Raw genomic sequence first — 23,582 nt, 5'->3', positions numbered from 1 at the left:
GCTGAAAAGGTTCTTGAAATAATGGCTGAAAAATCCCCAAATTTGGCAAAAAATACACACACACACACACACACATTCTGAGCAAACTCCAAACATGATAAACTCAAAGAAATACTCACCAAGACATGTGACTGTCAAACCTCTGAACACCAAAAACAAAGAAAATATCCTCAAAGCAGTGACACAGAAACATCACCTTATCTATAAGGAAAAAAACATTTAAATGACAAAGAATATTTCATCAGAAACCATGGAAGCCAAAAGGAAGGGACACAACATCTTTCAAGGACTGAAATAAAAGAATCATTAGCTCAGAACCCTATATCAAACAAAAATATCCTTCAAACAGGAAGGGAAAATCAAGACATTCTGAGGTCAAAGAAAATGAAGAGACTACATTACCAGGAGATATACCCTAAAGGAATGCAATAGCTACAAAAAGTTCTCTAAATACAAAAGAAAAAATCCTTAATAAAGTATTGGAATTCAGGAAATATAAAAAAATTATAAACCATGACCAAGTGAGGTTTATTCCAAGGATGTAAGGTTTGTTCAATTTTCAAAAATCAATCAATGTAATCTACAATGTTAAGAGGCTAATGAATAAAATCACATGATTATGGATGTAGAAAAAGCATTTGACAAAATTCAACACCCATTCATAACAACTCTAGGAAAAATAGGAGGAAAAAAAGGACTCCCTTAATTTGATAAAGGGCACCCACCAAAAAAACCCTACACCTAACATTACTTAATGATGAGAGACCAACTGCTTCCTGCCTAAGACTGGGGAAAAGGAAACTCTTATTTAACATAGTACCAGAAGTTCTAGCCAGAGCAATAAGGTGAAAAGAAAGAAAGAAAGAAAAAAGAAAGAAAGAAAGAAGAGAGAGAAAGAGAGAAAGAAAGAGAGAGAAACAAACAAACAAACAAACAAACAAACAAAAGGCATTCAAATTGGAAAGAAAGAAAAAAAAAAAACTGTACCTACTGAGCTGACATGACTGTCCATATAGAAATCCCAAAGAATCTACCAAAATACTCCCAGAATAGGTGAGCTGAATTCAGCAAAACTGCAGCATACAAGATAAACATAAAATTAGGTGTACTTCTATGTACTAGTAATAAAAACAAGGACATAGAAATTAAAAATAAAGCATCATTTACAAACATGAAAAAAAAATTATGTAGGTATAAATCTAACAAAGATGTTTTACTCTGAAAAGTATAAAATGCTGGTGAAAGAAATCAGAGAATACATTAATTAATTAAGGTGCATACTGTGTTTTTATGGATTGGAAGACTAAATAAAGATGTGTATTCTTCCCTAATTAATATACAAATTTAACAAGATCACTATCAAAATCTTAAAGATTGTTTGTAGACACAGACAAGATTATTTTTAAATGCATACAAAAAACACAAAAGACCTACAACAGCCAAAACATTTTTGAAAAAGAATAGAATGGGAGGAATCAGTCTACTGATTTCAAGACTTACTATAATATCATAATCAAAACAGTTTGGTATTGGTGGAAGGACATATAAATCAACAGAACAGAATAGAGAACCCATAAGAAAACTCATACAGATATACCCAAATGGTTTTTGATAAAGCAATTCGATGGAGGAAAGACAGCTTTTCAACAAATGGTGCCAGAACAATAGGAAAAATAAAATAAAATAAAAACCTTGACCTAAGTCTCACACCTTACATAAAAATTAACTCATTAATTCATTGACTTAAATGTATAACCTAAAATTATAAAGCTTTTAGGGAGGAAAAAAAGCACAGGAGACAATCTTTAGGATTTAGAGCTAGGCAAAGAGTTCTTAAACTTCACACCAAAGGTATAATACCCAAGGGGAAAAGTTTATAAATTAGACTTCATAAATATAAAAATTTTTGCTCTGCAAAGGTTGAAAGGACAACCTACAGACTAGGAGAAAATATTTGAAATCACATATCTGACAAAGGACTAGTATCTAGAGTATACAAAGAACTCTCAAAACTCAACAATAAAAAAAAAAATCCAATTAGAAAATGGAGAAAAGAAATGAGACTTTCACTGAGAGGATATACAGGTGGCAAATAGCATGAGAAAATGCTCAACCTCATTAACAATTAGGCAAATGTAATTTTAAATCAAAATGAGATATCACTACATAGCAATAGAATGACTAAAATAAAAAATGATGCCAAAACCAAAATGAGGGCAATGATAATGAGAAACTGGATCATCTTTATATAATTGGGAGGAATGTAAAATGATATATCCACTCTGGAAAACACTCTGGCAATTTCTTAGAAAACTAAATGTGTGAATATCATACAACCCATCAATTGCACTCCAGAACATTTATCCCCAAGAAAAATGAAGTCATGTAGTCACACAAACACCTGCATGCAAATGTTTCAATAACTCTATTCTCTTTCAGTAGGTGAATGATCAAATAAATTATGGCACATCCATATCACAGAATACTTTGGCAATAAAAAAGGAATAAAAAGGAACTATTTGGACACCACCAGGACAAATCTCCAGAGAATTATGATGAGTAAAAAACGCCAATCCAAAAAGGTCACATAACGTATGATTCCATTTATGTAATGTCCTTGGAAAAAAAACACAAAATTATAGAAAAGAACAGATTAATGGTTGCCAGGGGTTAAGACAGTGGGTGGGGGGAGAAGTGGGTAGAGCCAAAAAGGGCAACATGAGAGACCCTTGTGGTGACAGAAATAGTATGCATCTTGACTGTAACAATGTCCTGGTCTTGATATTGTCCCATAACAGTGTCCTGGTCTTGAAACTGTACCATAATTTTGCAAGATGTTAACTTTGGGGTAAACTGGACAAAGGTTAAATGGTTAAATGATGCATCCCTTTGCATCATTTCTTACAAATGTATATGAATCTGCAGTTATCTGAAAATGGAAATTTTAATTTAAAAAAGAGAAAAAGGATAATAAGCACAAGGCCACAAACAAGAGAGGGTACCCAAGCGGACAAAAAAGATTTCAATATGTTGTTTGAAATGATGGATAAAGATACAAAACAAGCTAATTTGCCTATAGGACGCAAAGAGCTCAGGCCTCAGGTTATGAGTAGCAGTAAACTACTAACGAAATAGAAATAAAAGTCTACAGATAAAACAATGGCTCTCTTGGCCACCTCCCCAACCAGAAACTGCTGCCAGAAATGGGGTGCTTCCATAACAAAATCCTAAACAAGTTGCATTTGCTTAGTTATCACTTTGTGATCAATGAGGAACTTCATGTTGAAGAATGAAAAGATGATTATCCACTTTATATAGTGGAAAATATTTAGAAAATCTACTGATAGCTCTAACTCAAAAGGCAAACCACACACCTGATGAGCTAAAAGTTCCATGGGGAAAAAAACTAGAAAATGAAACTTTATAGTATATGTTGGTTACTACTGGCTGTTTCTAGCAAGGTATTACAATAGAGAAATAAACTCAGAGAACGTCAGATTATAGTGTGACCTTACAGCTTCCACTGACACAAAACAGAAACTGGGAAGCAATAAAACAGAAAAATAAAGTAGATTTGAGAACTATGTCTTAATAAGTTTTGCTACTGTCATTCTGCATTGACTGGAAGCAAATGGATAAGGAATCTGCTATTTTGGGGGAAATGTAATAGCAGAAAAACCACAAGCACAGACTTAAAATGCTTTACTGTTCAAGACCTAAAAACCACCTCTGGGAGTCCAACCTTCTACAAATAGGCGAACTTCACAGTACCCAAGTAGAGCATGCTCCCAACATCAATTTTGGATGTGGGATGTGGTCAAATAAGATAATGGAAAAAGAACTTCCCAGAGGATGGTCCCTGGGGCCATGGAGAAAAAAGGATGTGAGAGTTTCTCTCAAGTAACAAAATCAGAGTCTAATTAAGAAACACCTTTCCCTTCCAGGAAGGAAAATCTTCCTTTACAACTTCTGTTCATAAAGATTACGAACTGCTACAGAAGAGTACAAAAGAGTGACTACTGTATCTCTGCTCTACCTTCCAAATGGGATTGTTTATTAGTCATGTCATGTTATTATAATACTTTGCAAGGGGTGGGTGTTACTAATGTGTCTTCTTAGTTTAAGAAAGTCTGATGTGGACTTGAGACAGCCAGGCATCACTTAGAGATCCTGCAGTTTGAACTGAAAGAAATGACTTGATGGATCAGGGGATGCCATGCTCTACGCATGGAAAAAGAATGAAACAATCTAGGGACGAGAATGGCCAACTGAAGCAGAATCAGTGCTACTTATCCACTACACAGTTTCCTGTCTCTGAGCAAACTAAAAGACTACATTTCCCAGCTTCTCTTGCAAATTATGTTAGAGGCCACATGACTGGTTCCTGACCAATACATAAGGCAGTAATGTCAGTCACTTCCAGGCCTAACGGTTAAAAACAGTTATTGAGATCCTCCATCCTGCTCTCTCTTCCACTGTCATTTTGGAGGCTAGATGGCATAGCTACAGATGGAGGAGTTATACCAAATTTGTCTTCAGTTTTACATGACAATAAATATTCCGTTGTTGCTATTGTTACCACAGCCCAGCGCTTTCAAAATTTTGGATGCAAATCATCTTGTTCTGACGCAGCAGGTGTGAGATGTGACCTGAAATTCTACATTTCAAACAAGCACCGAGATGATACCAATATGGCTGGTACACTGTGAGGAGCAAGAGCCTAAACTATAAAAACCAATACACAGGAAAGAACAAATGATTCTCTGCAGAAACTAAATGGCCCAGAGAAAAAGTCTCCCACACACTGAATGATCAGCAACCCTAGAGAATTCAGGTTCACACTACAGCAGGATGATAGAAGGCTCTAGGAAGAAAGACCTCTAGAAGAGTAGAGAGATTGGCAGATAAGATATTGTAGATGATATGATAGAGTATCTGGTAAAAATTAAGAATTTGTGAATGAAAAGTTATATAAATGAAAAAATGAGATAATTTAACTTTAAAAAAATACATAAGGAGGAAATGTAGTCACAAACTGCTACTTGGCCCTGTAGTTGAAGAAAAGTTAAGTGGTCACTGACGAAATACTGATTATTGACTTCAATAAAAATAGGGCTGTTATCACAGTTGGAATGAAGAAAAAGTAAGAGATAAGTTTAAGGTGACCAAACCCTAAAAACAGGAAGGCAATGCATAATACATAAAGTTGAGAAATCAATAATAGTGGTATAAGCATTAAGTTTAGAACTATGGAGGTTAACTATCATAAATTGGAAAACAGAAGTTGTGTCTGTCATCATAAGTCTTTATGTTCAATACTTTTAAACAATATCCAAGTATTATTCTATAAAAATTTGAACATTAATTTTAAAATAAAGAAAAACAAAGAGATTGGTAATAGATAATACGGGAAAAAATGGGAAAAGAAGGGTACCTAAACATTATAAGATGCGTAGGTTGAACCAAAAAATGGAAAAATTGCCACTACCTAATTTTAAATCCTTTTGACCAGCCTATTCCACTTTTAAAACTCTATACTACACTAATACACCCATGAATGTTCAAAGACATACATACTAGAATGGTCACTGCAACATTGTTATAAATAAGAAAAATCAGAGCTCATTAAATATCCACAATAGGGGAAGAGTTATATGAGTTATGAATATATTTGCATAACTTGATTTCAGCCTTGTAAGACCCATAACAGATAACCTAGACAAGTCTACCGTACTTCTGACCTACCGAACAATGAGGATAAATTTGTGTTGTTTCAAGCCTCTAAGTTCGTGGTAATTTGTTTCAGAGCGATATAAGACAAATATGTCTAGAAAAGTTAAAGAAATGCATTACCTACAACCCAGCAGATATATTCCTAATTATTTACTCGGAGAAAGTCCTGCTCATGTGCACCAGAAGACATGCAAAAAATGTTCACATTACCACTGCCCATAACAGAAAAAAAAGGACACACAATCACTCATTAAGAGTACAAAAATCCAATTGTGGAATATTCATATAATGTAATACAATACATCAATGACACATCAATGAAGTACAGCCACATAAAAAATATGGGCAAGGCTCAGATTATGTGGGATAAAAAAGCAAGTGATAAATTATATACATAGTATGATTCTAGTTATTAAGTTCAACAGTACACCGAAACACATAGTTTAGAGATACAAACAAACTATAAAAAAAAAAAAAAAAACAAGGATAAACACAAATTTTAGGGTAGCAGTTATGTCTGTGGGGAGGGGGATGAGAGACAGGACCAAGGGAATCAAGGGTAATGTAAGATTTTGTTCTGTCAAGAGGTCACTGTTGCCAATTCAGTGCCAAAAGGTCCCCAAATTTGGGGTGTGGTGAAGGGGGAGAAAGACTTTATTCAGTGTAAACAGCTCAGTTGTGAAACAGCACAGATGTGGAACAGCTCAGATATGAAACAGCTCAGTTGTGATACAGCTCCAGGTCAGCAAGACAGCTCTAGCCAAACCACAGCTTTAACACTGGAGCCTACTCGCCCAGGCTCCCTCACAGCCTACCTGTTCCACAGCTGTGCTATTTCACAATTGAGCTGTTTACACTAAAAAGTCTCCTTCACCTCACCACACCTCAAAGTGGGGACTCCTGCTGGCATGCTATCGGCAACAACTACCTTTGGTTTACATTGCAGGGTGGCAGCTCCAGCAGGAGAAATACAATCTTCAATAAAAACTAAAAGTGTGATCCCCAAACCAGAGGGGAGCTAACTTATACACAGAGATGTCCCCACCTGGTTTCCCATTGGTCCATCCTCATGTAAATGAGGACTCCAAATCCTCACAGTTTGATTGGTCCAAAAGCACAATCCTGATTGATCAGAATGGAGCCACTCTGATTGGTTAGTGAAGATGCAAATGAGGATATGGCTATGCAGCTCCCATTGGTCAAAGAAGGTCTCAGTCTTATTGGCTGAAATATGATTCCAGGAACTTCTGTATACAGGGTGGCTCAAAAGGCAGGAGCACAGTGCAGGAGGCTTGCAGCTTAGTGCACTTTTCCCTGAAGCACAGAGAGCATGAGAGGCCCATTTAGCAATGACTACTAGACTGTCTATAAATCTGAACCCAATTAGCCACTAGGAGTCCTTCTTAAAAGGCACATTCATTCTCCGATTAACAATTCCTTACATGTGGTAACTCACAGTATGAGTATTTAAATTCTAAACATTTTATAATTATTATGTTTATTAAATATGTAAAAGATAAAAACATCTTAGAATAAAACTTCTACATGACCAAAAATTTTTTTTTTCTTTTGTCAAGATATGCACATGGAAAAAAATAATTCAAATAATATGTAAGTCCAATCATTTTTTAAACCATCTAAAATCCCATCTTTTAAATATAATCAGTAACAATTTGCTGAGCAGCCTTCTAGACATTTCCTGAGCATATGTGTATACATACATTTAAATCTTTTACATAAAATTACTATTATATATATATATATAGTAATATATATATGTATGTATGTATACACACACACACACACACACACACACACACACATATGCTCATTCTATAAATGATATTAGACCATAGCTTTTTTAAATCAATTGTACTGAAATACAATTTACATAAAATTAGTGCACATTGTAAGTAAAATAATGGAGAATTCTGACAAAGGTATATGTAGTATAACCACTACCCAATCAAAATTCAGACACACATTTCCATCAAAAGTTCCTTTTTGCTCTGCTGCAGTCAATTCCCCCTACCTCTGACCCCAAGCAATCACTAATCTGCTTGACCATAAATCAGTTTTGTTGGCTCTAATACAAATGTGAATGGAATTATACAGTATGTTTGGATTTGTGTCTAGTTTCTTCGGCTCGGCAAAATGATTTTTTTAATGTCATGCTGTGTATTTCCCTTTTTACGGCTGAGTAATATTTCACTGTATACTTGCTGATAGACATCTGAGCAATTTCCAATTTTGATCTCTGAACACTGGGGCATAGGTCATTTATATAACTAGGGGTGGAATTTCTGGGTCATAGTAAGGATATGTTTAATAGGAAACTGCTGAACTTTTCCAAAGTATCTGTATTATTATACACTCCTACTAGCAATTTATATTAAGTTCTTACTGCTCTACATCCTTATCAACACTTGATATTGTCAGTCTTTTCAATTTTAACCATTCTTGTAGGCTGAGTTGTTTATAATTTTGATTTGTATTTCCCTAAATGACTAAGTATGTTGAGAATTCTTAATGCACCCACTGGAAATTCAAATATCTTGTTTTGTGAAGTCTTTGTCCAAATCTTTTATCAATATTATAATTCAGGTTTTCTGCCTTATTAATGATTTACAGAGGTTCTTTGTCAGATATACACATTACGATAATTGCTGTCAATTTGCAGCATATTTTTTTTTCTTAACAGTGTCTTTTAAAGTGCAGAAGTTTTTAATTTTTATTAAATCTAACTTAACATTTAAAATTTTTTATAGTTAGTACTTTTTGTATTAGGTATAAGACTGAATACTTACCTCCTCAAAGTGAGAACAAAATATAATGTATGCTTACAACTTCTATCACAATATTGGTTTGAGGTCCTAGCCAGTACAACAAGGAAAAGAAAGGAGAGAAAAAAAGAGAGAAGAAGGTGGGGGAGGAAGAGGAAAAGAAAGAGGGGAGAAGGAGATAGGAGGAAGAGAGAGAGAGAAGGTATACTGATTGGAAAGGAAGGAATAAAATTGTCTTTATTCAATGATCGTAAATGTATAAAACCCTAAAATCTAACCTAAAGACTACTAGAAGTAATAAGTGAATGTAGAAAGGCCACAATATACAAAGGAAATATAAAAAACCAACTGTATTTCTACATATTAGCAATAAACAAGTGGAAAATGATTTTAAATCCACATTCATAATAACATCAAAAATCTGATATAAACTTGACAAATTATATATAGGACCTATATACAAAACTATCAGAAAAAAACATGTTGCAAGAAATTAAAGAATGAAATAGAGAAATATGTACCTTGTTCATGGATTGGAAGGTAATTTTAAGATAGCAATTTTCCAGAATTTGATCTAGAGATTCAAGTCAATCCCAATAGAAATCCCAAGAAGGTTTTTTTTTTTTTTGAAACTAACAAGCTGATTTTCAAATATTTATGAAAATACAAAGGATCTTTGAAAATAAAGGACAAAGTTGGAAGATTATATACTAATCAATTTCAAACCATACATAAAGCTACATTAAGAATGACAGTATGGTATTACGTAAGTACAGACATACAAATCGACAAAGGCGAGTCCAGAAACAGACCTATATATACGTTATCAGTTGACTTCCAACAAAAAAATGCCAAGGTAATTCATTGGACAATGGATATAGAAAGGACAAGAAATTCAATAGCAAAAGGATAATCCTCAACAAATACCAAAACAACTTTGTATCCATAAAGGAAAATAATGAACCTAGACCCATACTTCATACCACATCCCCATCAACCCCTAAAAATAGATCACAGACCTAAATATAAGACCTAAACCTATAAAACTTATAGACAAAAATATAAGAGAAAACAACTATGGTCTGATTTTTTTATACAATAATATTTCAGACATCTTTGTATGTTAATAAATATACACCCTGTGCATTTTTATAAAGGTAAGAAAAACAAAGGAGAATCCTTACAAACTTTTGAAATATGTCTTCCTTTTTAAAATCAAATTTCATAACTCACAGTGAGTTTCTTATTCATACACTGTAGTCATACAATCTTCCACTAAAATATAGAAATATTCAAAGGAAAATAACAAAAATCTTCTTTAACTTCCTTTCATATGGTTCCAAAAAGAAAAGACTTCCTTCCAGGGAACTGAAGTTTTGCCTCAATAATTATTTTTGAGTGCTATTGCTAAAGCCATAGATAATAAATCTGCCTAAGATATATTAATGCCACCATGACTTTTAAATATAAAACGGTTACCAGAAGATCATGGCAACATGAAAAATGCTCTGTATTTGTATTGCTTGCTATATGGTCTAGAAATGGCCTGTCCTGGTTGATAAAGATTTTCATAATCCATCACACAAAGATTACAATTTTTAAAAAAGTAAAACAAATTTAAGTTATTCTAAACATACGCCCCCCAAAAAAAGTTTTAGAGGATACTTCAAGAAATTTATTACTACCTAATAGTCATAAATTGTGGTTAACAAAATGATAGATTAAAGGAAAGTCAATTATAGTTTTTCATAACACCAAAACTAAAGGCAATAAATAATGCAATGTTGTCACCCATGTATTAGTTATTTATTGTACATTACCCCAAAACTCTGGTCTAAAACAAGGAACATTTATTATATCACAGTTACTATGGGTCAAGAATCCAGATACAGTTTAGCTTGGTACCTCTGGTTTATGGTCTATCATGAGGTTGCAATCCAGCTGTTAGCCAGGCTGCAGGATCACCTGAAGGCTCAGTTCTGTGTACAACAGGGGAAGGAGGGATTTACTTCCAACATCATTCATGTAGCTGTGGGCAAGTCTTGATCCCTCACCAAACAGGATCCTCCATAGGGGTGCTCACAACAAGGCATCTTTTATTTGTTTATTTTTTATTTCCTTCCACAAATGTCTTTTTTAGGTATACAATTCAGTGTTTTTTAGTAAATTCAGAAGAGTGTGCCATCACTACAACCAATTTTAGAACATTTCATCATTCTAAAAAGAAATCCATTACTCATTAGCAAGCAAATCCTCCATGTTCCCCCACCACAACCCCAGTTCTGGGCAAATACCAATCTACTTTCTGACTCTACATACTTGTGCATTCTAGACATTTCATATACATGCAATCATACAATATGTGGCCTTTTGTGACTGGCTTTTATTACTTAGCATAATATTCTCAAGGTTCCTCTAAGCTATAGCATGAGTCTGTATATTTTTAGGGCTGAACAATATTCTACTGTACAGATAAACCACATTTTACCCATTCATCAACGAATTTGAGTTGTTTCAATTTGTTGGTTATTATGACTACTAATACTATGAACATTTATGTACAAGTTTTGGGGCAGATATATGTTTTCATTATTCTTTAATATACCTAGGAGTGGAAATGCTGTCATTTGGCATCCCCATGTTTAGCTGTCTGAAGAACTGCTAGACTGTTTCTCAAAGCAGTTGCACAGCATTTTACATTCCCACCAAAAGCAGGTGAAGATTCCAATTTCTCCACCATCTCCCTAACACTTGTTATTATATGTCTTTTTGATTATAGCCATCCTAATGGGTAAGACATGGTATTTAATTGTGGTTTTGATTTGCATTTCCCTGGTGGCTAATGAGGTCAAGCATCTTTTTAGGCGCTTATTGGCCATTTGCGTGCCTTGTCTGAAGAAATGTCTATTCAAATTCTTTGTCTATTTTCTAACTGAGTTGTTTCTTTTCATCGTTGAGTTGTAAAAGTTCTTTATATACTCTGGGTACGTGACCTTTATTATTAGATTTGTTCATACAAAATATTAAGGAGCATGTAGACAGTATACCAACAGGAACTCTCATTCTGGTAGGAGAGTAAAATAGCACAACTACATGGAAAAGCAATTTGGCAATATTTAGTAAAATCACAGATGTGCACACCCTACAAGCAGGGAAATTCTTATGCTTGGAAAAAAACATGGATGTAACCTTAGAAAATAACATCAATTAGACTTCATAACCTAGTTATAAGTGAAAAAAGTAACAGAAAAAAATTCACATGGCATGATGCCATTTAAATAAAGTTAAAAAATATGCAAAAGTAAACAATGTTTATGTGATTATGGCAGAAAAGGAACTGCTACACAGGGTTGCGGGGGAGAAGGGGAGAGAGAAAGAGGGAGATAGAAGAGAGGGAGAAGGGGGTGCAGGGAGAGAAAGACACCAAATCCACAAGGAAAACAGAGCTATTTCTGAAGAACTAGATACTACTGTTAACAAATATGGGGTCTTGACTGGCAGAATAAATTCACTTTTGTTTATGCATCTATAATTTCTTCCTGGAGCTAATTAAAGGAATCAAAAAAGCTAGAGCTAGGGGTTGCCAGATTTAGCAAATAAATAGACCCAGTTAAACTTGAATTTCAGATAAATAATGAATTTCTTAGTAAAGCATACCCTATGCAATATTTTTTATTATTATTTATTATTAGTATTTATGCCTACAGCACCTGGTCTTCCTAGGTGGTCTCCCATCCAAGTACTAACCAGACCCAACCCTGCCTAGCTTCCAAGATCAGACATCGGGCTTGTTCAGGGTGGCATGGCCATAGACCATGGGCTGTGACTCTACTGGGGCATGAACCCAAGACCTTCTGTGTGTAAAGCAGACGTGCTAACCGCTACACTATGGAACCATGTCCGCTATGCAATATTTATAATAAGAACTTATTCACTATTTATTTGAAATTCATACTTAATTGGGTGTCCTATATTTTACCTGAAAACCCTAACTGAAGCCAAAAGGTGGAGCAGTAATCAACTCGATTTCCTCACTCTGTAGCAGAAAGTGAGACCCGAAGAAGGGAAGTGACTCACCTAAACCTAAAACAAAAATCAAGGAGGTGAGTTTGCTTTAAAAAGAGAAAGCATATTTCACTAGGTCACCTTGGGTTCCACTCATAGTCCACTCGACCTCCAACTCTGGCTCACCTTACAGAAGCACCAAATGGACAAAATGTAAAAAGGTATTGTTTCTCTCTTTCAATATCAAATTTCCAAGTTTCAGTAAGTCTCTTATCAACTCTAGTCTTCAAATACAAATTAGGGAACTATGCATTTCTCTTAATGTAAAAAAAAACTTCTTGATAATTTTTTTGCCTACACACCACTTCATATTGTTTATAATGTTCATTCATTATTATGAAATAGGACCTCAGTTCTCCTAAAGCTGGTCCTCTCAAAAGCCAAAATTCTCTTGCCCCAGGGATTCAAAATTTGGAATACATTCACAATATTGCATGACTCTAACAATGTTAGTTTACATACTCTTCCAACTTTCACATTTTTCAGTAGAAATGTCCTAATTAATCCATTCAGTTGTTCTCAAATAAGTCTTGCAAAAAGTTTTCCACTCCCATGTTGTGCCTGAGCAACTAAACCAGCAATGAGGCATGGGGTCTTGCTATGAGAAGCATACACTTACTTCCCCTGGGACTAGGGTGCAAGAAAAGATGGAAAGAGAAAGTACTGAAAATTTGGGGGCCTTTTTCCTAGTATATATGGGAAATATACTAATTGTCTAACCATAGGACATACAGTGTAACAAAATCAAAGGAAAAATAAAAATGTACATATGCCAAGGATTCATCTCCCAAACTCCATCAAATTAACAAAAACACAAAACATTTCCTCAACTCTATACCAGTGCTTCTCAACCTGTGACCTCTGGGGGCCCTTAGGGATTATGGGGAGGGTATGGGACAGTGAGGCAGATAAAGGTTTATTTTCATCTTTTTTACAAAATGGGCTTCCAGATAAGGTTTTGAGAAGGTTCCATTGCATTGTTTTAAAAAGCCTTAAAAAAAAAAAAAAAAACTAACAAACTATTATGACTTTCTCTAAGTTTTCTATTAAAAACTTCACCCGGGTGAACAAGAAACCAAATATTGTCAAGTGAAAGATTCAAGGACGAACAAAAACTTAGCAATTAAAAGAAAATATCTACCTATGCTTTCCCTCTGGCAGCTTCCAAGGCACACAGGTCTCCCTCGAGACCGCACACGTCAGAAAGTGTAAGGTCCTAGTGCAGTTTCATTTTACAGATGTGGAAACCCAGGCCAAAGGCGAAGACTGATTTGCACAAGGTCTCACGACCCGTCAGGGGTAGGACTTCAAATGGGATTCCCAGTTCGCAGCCCGCCAGGGCCCTCAGCGCCCGATGGATCCTGCGACCCAAGCTCAGTCCGACCCCCACAGGGAAGCCTCAAGCGCCGGGGCGGAAGCAACCACAGCTCGCGGCTGCTGCCGCCTTTCGGCCAGCTAAACGGCCCGGCCGGCCAAGGCTGGCAGAGAACCCAGGCATCGGCGGCCGCCCCCGCCCAACCCACCTGTCGCGGACCTCACAGCCGACAGCCACACCCCCTGCCCGGGCCCTGGGCTCTGCCGGCCTCGTCAGCGAAGGGCGACAGCGGCTGCGCACGTTGTGAGGTCCAGCCGTCCCGAGGCCGAGGGAGTTACCTCAGGTAGGAGCTGAGCTCGCGGCCAGACCGCCCGGGCCCGCCTGGAGCATGCCGGAGACGCGAACGCAGTAGGGCCGCAGCTCAAGCGCTGAGGACCTGTTTACACCCCTCCGTTGGAGGACGCCGACTGACCCGTCATGTGACGCGCGCATCACGTGCTCGCCTGGGCGGAGGCGTTGCCCGGCGACGACGGCGCGCTAGGGGCGGGCGCAGGCGGTGGCCGCAGCGGCGTGGGTCTTCTACGCTCTCATCCCTCGGGGTGCGGAGGCAGGAACCTGCGGGATCTACCCAGCTCCGACGAGGGAAAAGGGAAGACTCCCACCAGCTGGCTTCGTCCTTTAGTGACCCCAGGGCCTGACTTCATATGTTACATGTGTTTTGGAAAAAAGGATTTTGTTCCAGCAGTATATTATTGAACTTAGAGAAAAAAATAGAAAACGCTTCCTTACCCAAAACTGGTAAACAAAGGAGTGCAAGGGAATAAGCAATAATAGTTTTCTTTGCCTTAACGAACACTTTTATTTCCTTTTGCTTCCTTATCTGAAATGAATAGCCATGCCCACAGCCTGCCACCTCACCACGATAATGAAAACTGTGAGGAAGGCTTATGGAACTTGAAACTTCTATTTTAAATTCTATTATATTTTAATTTTTATGGAAATTACTGTTTGTATGTGAAAATACAAACATATCTAAGTAAACATTTGATTCAGCATTCAGATTTTGTCCACATCAAACTTTCTGTCACTTTGTTTTTGGTGACTATTTCTACCAAGTCTGGTTTTCCCAGATCAAACTTCGCAGAAGGTTCAGCCATTGCCTATTTCTCTCATAAAATTCGTTATCAATTGCATGAAAGACGAATAGTTTGTATTGTTTCTTAGTAAATTCATGAGTGAATTGTGAGTTAGATACCCTCAAATATTCCAGAATTTTCTGTTGTCCAGAAGTGATCTGTTAGAGAATCAAGTTTCTCCATACAATTCTGATCACTTTGCATACTTGGCTGTCTAAGAGCAGATTGACAGCGTCAAAACAGTGGGCTCAAAATATCCTCTAGATCAATAGGACGAAGTCAAACTTTCTCTTCATTTCTATAACACACCTAGAATGCAACATTATAAAGAATACAAAATACAGTGATGAATTTTCTCCATGCTCAACTTTTCCTATGGAAAATAAGTTACAAGGCCAGGTGACACAACCTGGTTGACTTTTTCTGCTGCTTTGGGCAGTAGATGTTCCATGAAGGAAGGAAAATTATCTTCCATTGGTGTATCTTAAGCCTAAACGGTGCCTGGAAAGAAAGAAAAAAAAAAAAAGTTGATTTGTGTATGTGGAATTCTGACATCCTTCTGTAGGAAGTGGCAAAGAACCTTCAGAGATCCAGAGTGATCTGTGAGCTAGGCAGAACTCATGGAGGCAATGCAAGGTAGACTCCTGGCTCAGCCATTACTCTCAAGGAAATTTAATTAACTTTTCAGAGCCTCTTTCTCATTTATTTTAAAGAAAGATAATATCTACTGAATATAGTAGTTATGAAGATGAAATAAATGAAGATGAAATAATACTGGCACAACACCCTAAAGTAACCAATACAGTGCTCAATAAATGTTACGTAAGGCCTTTGGCAAGAAGGTAGTAGTGTAGGAGGTCAGAGTCCTAAGAGGAAAGGAGCTAACAACTGGAATGTGTCCAGGTCCTGGGCCTGGATTCTTGCTGCCTGGATTGGAGTTGAGGATAGGATTACCAGCAAGGAAACTAAGCAGAACTGGGAAGTCTTTGCACTTAGAATGAACAGCCACTAGTAAGGAAATTGCTCATAGGTGACCAGGTGTTTACTTCAAGGAGACTACTGGCCTTATGGCAGCAGGTGAATTCCAAATCCTGTTTGTGGTGATGGGGGTCTCCTAAAATACTACCTTTCCATTACCTCAGCCCAAATAGGGAAATTACCTGCCCTCTCCAAGAGTTTGTAGAAAAGAAAGAAGCTTGAACCAAGTGACCAGTGTTGTTACCCAAGAGCCAGTCAAAACTCACTGTCCATCAAATGGTTAAACCTATCTAACCATTTCTAGTTTCTTAGGATTTCGCTGCAAACAACAAAATGCATTGGTATATATGATAAGATACACTGCAAATGTTTATGACTCTGTAATGGCATTTCACCTAACCCAATGTTCCACTAGAATGATGAATATAAGGAGTAATGGGAGACTTGCAAAGAAAGAAATGAACAATAGCCTACTAAGGTGATACAAAGCTACAATATGGTAGAGCCAGCCTTGAATTTATGTTTCTTGATTCCAAGTCTAGGTGCCTTTTCCTTTTTATTAATAATCATAAAGATGTGTTTGCACTGTACCTATCTAAATCTTGATTTTGGCCTATCTGTGCTACACTGGTGACAATTTTTCTTATATAGTGTTAAGTATATTTCAAAAGTAGATCCAACAGAATTTGCAGATTGATTGGAGGTGGATGTGAAAGAACAGAGTGAAAGATGACTATAATATTTTTGGCCTTTATTCCCAAAAGAATGAAATTGTTTAGATGAAGAAAAAGGGATATGTGAAGTTAGGGGCAGGGAGAGGATAATCAAGAATTTGATTACAGACATGTTAAATTTTCCATGCCTATTGGACATCAAAATGTAGATATACCATTAGCTATGGGATAGAGGACACTGGAATTCTAAGGAGAGATATAGAGATATAAATTGATTTGCCTATGGTATTTAAAGCCACAGGATTGAATGAGATCACATAGAGCAATAACTTCATACTTTTTGACCCAGGATACAAAATACCTTTTACATACTGACCAAATACATGTACGTAACTTAAACTTTCAGGAAACAGAGGAAATGGGAAAAAATGGCATAGATGATAGAGGCTTTGTCCATATCTCTTGTGGCCAAATCAAAGTTGTGACAGAAACACGGAGCAAACAGCAAGCAGAGTCACCTGGGATCTAGAAGAACAGAAGCACTACGACTAGGAAGAGAAATAACAAATCAACATGCAATGGTAGAAGGTAGGAGGGGGTGAAGATGCAAGGCTGCTGGAGCCCAAGCAGCTGAGTGAGACAGAGGCTGTGGCAGAGGCAGCCAGCAGCTACAGATGCCTCTTAAAGGGGCCATGTCCACCAGCAGACTTTCGCAATGATAGACCGGCTTGCTCTGAGTATCAGCACCGGGTGGGCTGCTCAAGGGGCACCAGGGACTTACAGAAGGACCCTGAGTAATAGAGTGAGGGCCAGAGGTGAGGCTCTCTCTCAGGCAGAAGTGCCAGCAGTATCCATAGTTCCTCTGTTGAGCCCTCCCCTTCTCCCAGTGTGCCGACGCACCCTGTCATAGCTGAGACATCATCAAACTGGATAACAGAGGTCACTACACCCAGAGAATTCCCTGAAACTCTGCCTCCCCCAGCTCGTGGCCCCACCCAAGCCACATCCAGCTGTGTCCTCCCCAAGTCCAATTCTCCTTACTGAGCAGTGCCAAGACTCACACTGGTGGTAGCTGGCCTCGGTTTCTGGTGTGGCTTCTTGAGGCAACTATAAGCACAGCATCTGTGGATTGCTTGCTGAATCTTAACAGGTGGCCCTGGAGGGGCACAGGATGGGGCTAAATGGCCTGTAGCTGAACCCCTCAGTTCTGTGTCACTGGACCCCTACTACACAAATTCTAATAAGACCAGGAGCCTTAGGAGCTTTGCCTAGTACATAGAAACAGACGAAGAAAGGCAGCCAAAATGGGAAGACAAGCAGAAATCACATGAGAGAACAGAACAGAGATCCAGAAATAATAGAGTAAAGCAATATAACAGATGCAGAGTTCAAAACGCTGGTTATAAAGATGCTTAATGATTTTAAGGGAAGTGTAGATGAATTCAGTGAGAACTTTATCAAAGAGATAAAAAACATAAAAATGGAAATGGAAATGATAAAAGGGAAACAGTCAGAAATGAAGAATACATTATCTGAGATGATGAGTGTATTAGAGGGAATAAACAGAGCAGATAAAGAAGAGAATAGAACCACCAATATAGAGGATGGGGAAACCAAGGACGCTCAATCAGAACGTCAAGAAAAAAGTAACCAAAACTATAATAATAATTTAAGGAGCCTATGAAACACCATTAAATGTAAAACTATCCATGTCATAGGGGTACCTGAAGGAAAACAAGAAGTTGAAGAGCTATTTGAAGAAATAATGATGGAAAAATTCCCCCGGAACCCAAAGAGGCCCACACCAACACATATCATAATTAAAATACCAAACGTTAAATACAAAGAGAGAATCTTAAAAGCAGCAAGAGCTAAGCATTTAATTATCTACAAGGGAGCACCCATAAGACTGGCAGCTGATTTCTCAAAGGAACTATGCAGGACAGAAGGGCGTGGCAAAAATATGTGACGTGATGAAAACCCAGGATCTACAATCAGGAATACTTTATCTAGCGAATCTATCATTTAGATTCGAAGGACAGATAAACAGCTTCCCAGACAAAAATAAGCTAAAGGAATTTATCAACACCAAGCCAGTGTTACATGAATTGTTAAAGGGACTTCTTTAAGAAGAAAAAACATATATCAAAATCATGAATAAAGAATGGTAATAACTACATTCCTATCAACAAGTACCTCAAATAGAAAAGAATTAAGTGCTCCAACCAAAAGATAGAGTGGCTGAATGGATAAGAAATCAGGACCTCTACATGTTGCCTATAAGAGACTCACTTCAGATTAAAAGACACACACAGACTAAAAGGAAAGGGATGGTAAAAGATACTGCCTTGACAGACTTAGAGGGTATTGTGCTGAATGAAATGAGTCAGATAGAGAAAGACATATATCACGTACATGTAGAATCTAAAGAACAAAATAAACAACAACAAAAGCAGAAATGAACTCATAGATACAGAGACTATTTAGAGGGCTACTAGATGGGAGGGGGTTGAGGGAGACAAAAAAAGGCAAAGGGATTAAGAGGTACAAATGGATAGTTGAAAAATAGACATGGAGATGTAGACTGTAGCATGAGAAAGACAGTTAATAATGTTGTAATAAATATCTGAGGGGGAACAGAGGCACTAGATTTAGTGGGGTCATCACTTTGTGAGTTATATAGATCTCTAATCACTATGCTGTACACCGAAACTAATATATTATTGTATGCCAACTATAATTAAAAAAAAACTCATCGAATCATACAATGTAAATACGAGCAACTATTTTATTATATTTCAATAAAGCCAGAGGAAAAAAAGTTTTAAGAAACAAATTTACCCTCCTTGCGGGTAATGCATTATTTCCTTTCTCTTCTACTTTATTACGTTCTATTTTTTTAAATTTCTGCTCCCAAATCAAGTAATGGTTGTGACTTACAGTTTGAAAATCACTGAAAGTCACTGACCTAGGACATTAATTGCATAATTGCAAAAAAAAAAAATCCAAAGGCTAGTCATTTGGCACTTTCAAGATAAGAAGACTAGCAAAGGAAACTTAGTAGGAGCTGCCAGGGGTAAGAGGAAAAACAAAACAGAGAAGTCCTAAAGGCTAAGTGAAGAAAATATTTCAGAGAGAAGGCAATGTCTAAGTGTGTCATTTGCTACTGAGAGATTGAGTAAATGAAACCTGACCTTTCAATTTGGCAATGTAGAGATCATTGAGAGTTTGAGAACAAAGCAATTAAGATAAACTGGTAGGGATATAAGTCTGATTGTAGAGATAAATGGTGACAGCAAGTAGATATATTTCTTTTTGCTATAAAGAGAAGCAAGGGAATGGGACGAGAGCAAGAGAGAGATTGAGGAGTTAGGTTTCCTGTTTAAATATTTATATTCTAACAGAAATGGTCCAGTAACGAGAAAATATTGATGACACAGAGAGTGACAGCTGTACAAAGGAAATCTTGAGAAGGTTGGAGGGGTCATCCATGAGGGATTGAGCAGGCACAAATACAGAGAGCTTGGTAGATTTGTTGTTAGACACATATGGAAGTCTTTTCTGATTGTTCACAGTTTAGTAAAACAAGAAGCTGAGAGTGAAGAGACAAAGAGAGGTGCTGGTGGTTTGAGGAGGTGAAAGATGAAAATTATCCAAGAGAGTGTTACATCCCAGCCTCAGTCCCAGCCGCAGTCCATGATTACTCACATGGATGATTGCTGTATCTGTCTCCTGATTTCCATTCTTGCCTCCTGTAGTCTTTTCTTCCACAGTTGCCAGAATGATTTTTTAATTGCAGAACCAGCTGGAAATGGTCCTATCCTACCCTCATACACTGTTGGTGGGAATGTCAATTGGTATAGCTACTATGGAAAACAGTATAGAGGTTCCTCAAAAAATTAAGAATAGAACTACCATATGCCAGCGATACCTCTTCTGAGTATCTAACCCCCCAAATTAAAAACATTTATTCATAAAGATGTATACACCCTAATGTTCACTGCAGTATTATTCATGGTGGCCAAGACATGGAAACAACCAAAGTGTCCTTCAATAGATGATTGAATAAAGAAGATAAGATACATATATGCAATGGGATATTACTGAGCCATAAGAAAAGATGAAATACTGCCATTTGTGACAACATGGATGCATCTTGTGCTTATCATTCTAAGTGAAATAAGTCAGACAGAAAAAGTTGGGAACCATATGATTTCACTTATAGGTGAGATATAAAACTGAAAGCAACAAACAAGACAAATAAACAAAAATGCATAGACACAGTAACAGTTTAGTGGTTACCGGAGGGAAAAGGGGAGGGGAAAGTAGTGTAAAGGGGGTCAAATATAAAGTCACAGAAGGAAATTTAGCTTTGGGTGGTGAACACACAATGCAATATACATAACATGTATTATTGAATTGTACATTTGAAATCTATATAATTTTTTTAACCGTCACCCCAATAAATTTAATATAAAAATTTTTTAAAGAAATAGATAATGATGGTATTTAATTACTTTAAAAAGGTTCTATCTTGTTTAATGAAATACTGAGTTGCTTTTCAGAGACAACAGACCAAAATCGCAACTCATGCAGCCAAGGCATGCACAGAGGAGAGATCTTTGACCTCCAGCTGCACCCACCCAGAACCAAAGTCTCAACCCACACACATGGAACCAAAAGAACCAAGACATCACTGGAACTTGAACACTGGAACCCCTTCAGAAGCCAAGAGTCCATTGTTCAGGAAGATCCAGTGTAGACACCACTTCACCATAAATGGTTAAGTTCTAAGGTCCTCCAATTAAAACTTGCCCCACCAGCAATTCTGCATATCTCTTCCCCTTAGCTCCTTAAAAATCCTTAATCTGGTCCAGCAAAGAAGATGGATTTGAGGCACCATTTTCTCATTTTCTCAGTTGGCTCCTTCTCTATGAATAAACCTTTCCTTACTCCAAACTCTGAGGTCTGGTTTTTTGAAGCATCGGGCACATGGAATTTGGTTCGGTAATTTTTCAAAACTTAAATCTCATTATGTAAACCCCCAATATTTCTCAATTAAGAATAAAATCCAAAGTTCTTGTCTATATTCTTCCATGATGCTGCCCCTTATTTCTACCATCCCCTTCATTAGCTTTGCTCCAGCCACCTGGCTCCCTTGATATTTCTTTGTTTCCTCTGCCGTAGAACATGTTCCCCCATTTCCTCATTTTTTTGGTGACTTTACTTAAATGTAACTTTCTCATAAATGCCTATTTTGACCACTCTTTCTAAATCAACAGTCTTATCTATGTCACCCTACTCTGCTTGGTTTTTGTTCTTAGCACTTGCTACCATCCTTGACAGAGACATTTACAGTTCATTAGCTATCCATTTCCCGCCCCGTAATTCTTGCAATTAGGCAGAGCCTTATGACTCACTCAACAAATGGGCTGCATGCACATACACTAAAGGCAAAAGCATTTAAGAGCCAATGTGGAACCTCCCTACTGCAACAATCTTGCAGACCACATGTTGCACTGGCAAAGCCACACAATGGAAACAGCCTGTATCACTGAGTGACCTTATCAGGCAGCTGCCCTGAGAAGTTGCCTGGCTCACTGGATTTTGCATTGGTGAAAAATAAACTTTGTTAAACTACTGGGTTTTGGGGGCTAATTTTTATCACAGCATAATATATGGCATGTGTTATGGTCTGAAATTTATATGTTGAAGTCCTAAGCTCCAGTACCTTAGAATGTGACTATATTGGAGATAGGTCCTTTAAAGAGATAATTTAGGTTAAAAAAAAAAAAAAGTCATTAAGCTGGGCTCTAGTCCATTATAACTGATATCCTTATAAGAAAAGGAGATTAGGACACAGACGCTCATGGAGGGAAGCCCAGGTGAAGATACAGGGAAACGGAGCCATCTGTAAACCAAGGAGAGAGGCCTCAGAAGAAACCAGCCCTGCCATCAACTTGATCTCAGACTTCTAGCCTAAGAAAATGAACTTTCTGTTGTTCGAGAAAATAAATTTCTGTTCATAAACCATTCAGTTTATAGAATTTTGTTATGGTAACGCTAGTAAAGGAATACAGCATCCCAACACACCAATACTTCATCTGGCATATTTATTTTTACTATTTCTCTCCTCTAGAATGTAAGCATACAATTAAAGCAAGAATGTTTAGTTCAATTCTACAATTGCAACACTTAGAATAGTGCCTGACACCTAATAGATATTCAATTAATATTTATCAAATGACTAAATACTGTATTTAAATAAAACTTTTTCAAAGAAAATCTGGAGCTCCACTCATTTTACTAACTTTCCCTAAATTTTAGATTCCTCTGAATTAAACTTCCCTTTTCATTTCAATTTTGGTGCGTTGCTTTATTTTCTTAAGGTAATGATGATATGAATTTGGTTGAACTATTTCAAGATAAGTGCAATTTTATTCAATTTCCAGTATTCATTTTTATTTTCCCGATTTCCATTTTCTCTTTTCCTTTGGTTTTCTGAGTTCTTTTCTCAAGTTTTAGATTAGTTATAGTTTGTATTTTTCTCTTTCTTAGTAACAAAGACATTCTGCCTTAAGTTCTTTCTAGAATAAAGAATATAGCACTAATTTCTGATAAATCACATTTTAATAAGTACCATTTATAAATGTTGGTGGATAATATAATGTATTCTAGGATTTTAAAATTTAAGTATAAATAATTTTTTAGTCTTCAATTATCGTTATACATTTTAATGACAGCATTTTACAACACAGTAGTTCTAAGAATGTAGTACTCAAAATTTCCACTTTTATTTCACATAGATTTTTTTTATCCCCAAAGTGAACTTTTTATAAAGGAATCAGTACTTGATCTTGACCAAACATATATTCCCTACTATGTGTCCCATTTTATT

The 23,582-nt window shown here is 36.8% G+C and overlaps 1 protein-coding gene and 1 pseudogene across 8 annotated transcripts in view; both read right to left on the bottom strand.

The window, feature by feature from the left end:
* Positions 1 to 14,366, bottom strand: part of MARCH8 (membrane associated ring-CH-type finger 8) — a 122,563-nt gene extending 108,197 nt beyond the window's left edge. For 2 of the 8 annotated variants that reach the window (XM_025050326.1, XM_025050320.1), the window contains exon 1: positions 14,105 to 14,366. The gene's annotated coding sequence lies outside the window, so the exon portion shown is untranslated. Of the gene's footprint in view, positions 1 to 10,421; positions 10,445 to 12,495; positions 12,573 to 13,722; positions 13,929 to 14,104 lie in introns of those variants that run through there. The other 6 variants (XM_025050322.1, XM_006916941.3, XM_025050321.1 and 3 more) reach the window with 5 other exon arrangements.
* LOC112483921 lies at positions 12,215 to 12,330 on the bottom strand (annotated as a pseudogene).
* Positions 14,367 to 23,582: the final 9,216 nt, after the last annotated feature.

Source organism: Pteropus alecto, unplaced genomic scaffold (genome assembly GCF_000325575.1).
Source record: "Pteropus alecto unplaced genomic scaffold, ASM32557v1 scaffold287, whole genome shotgun sequence".
Classification (NCBI taxonomy): domain Eukaryota; kingdom Metazoa; phylum Chordata; class Mammalia; order Chiroptera; family Pteropodidae; genus Pteropus; species Pteropus alecto.
This window is presented reverse-complemented; position numbering and strand designations above follow the sequence as displayed.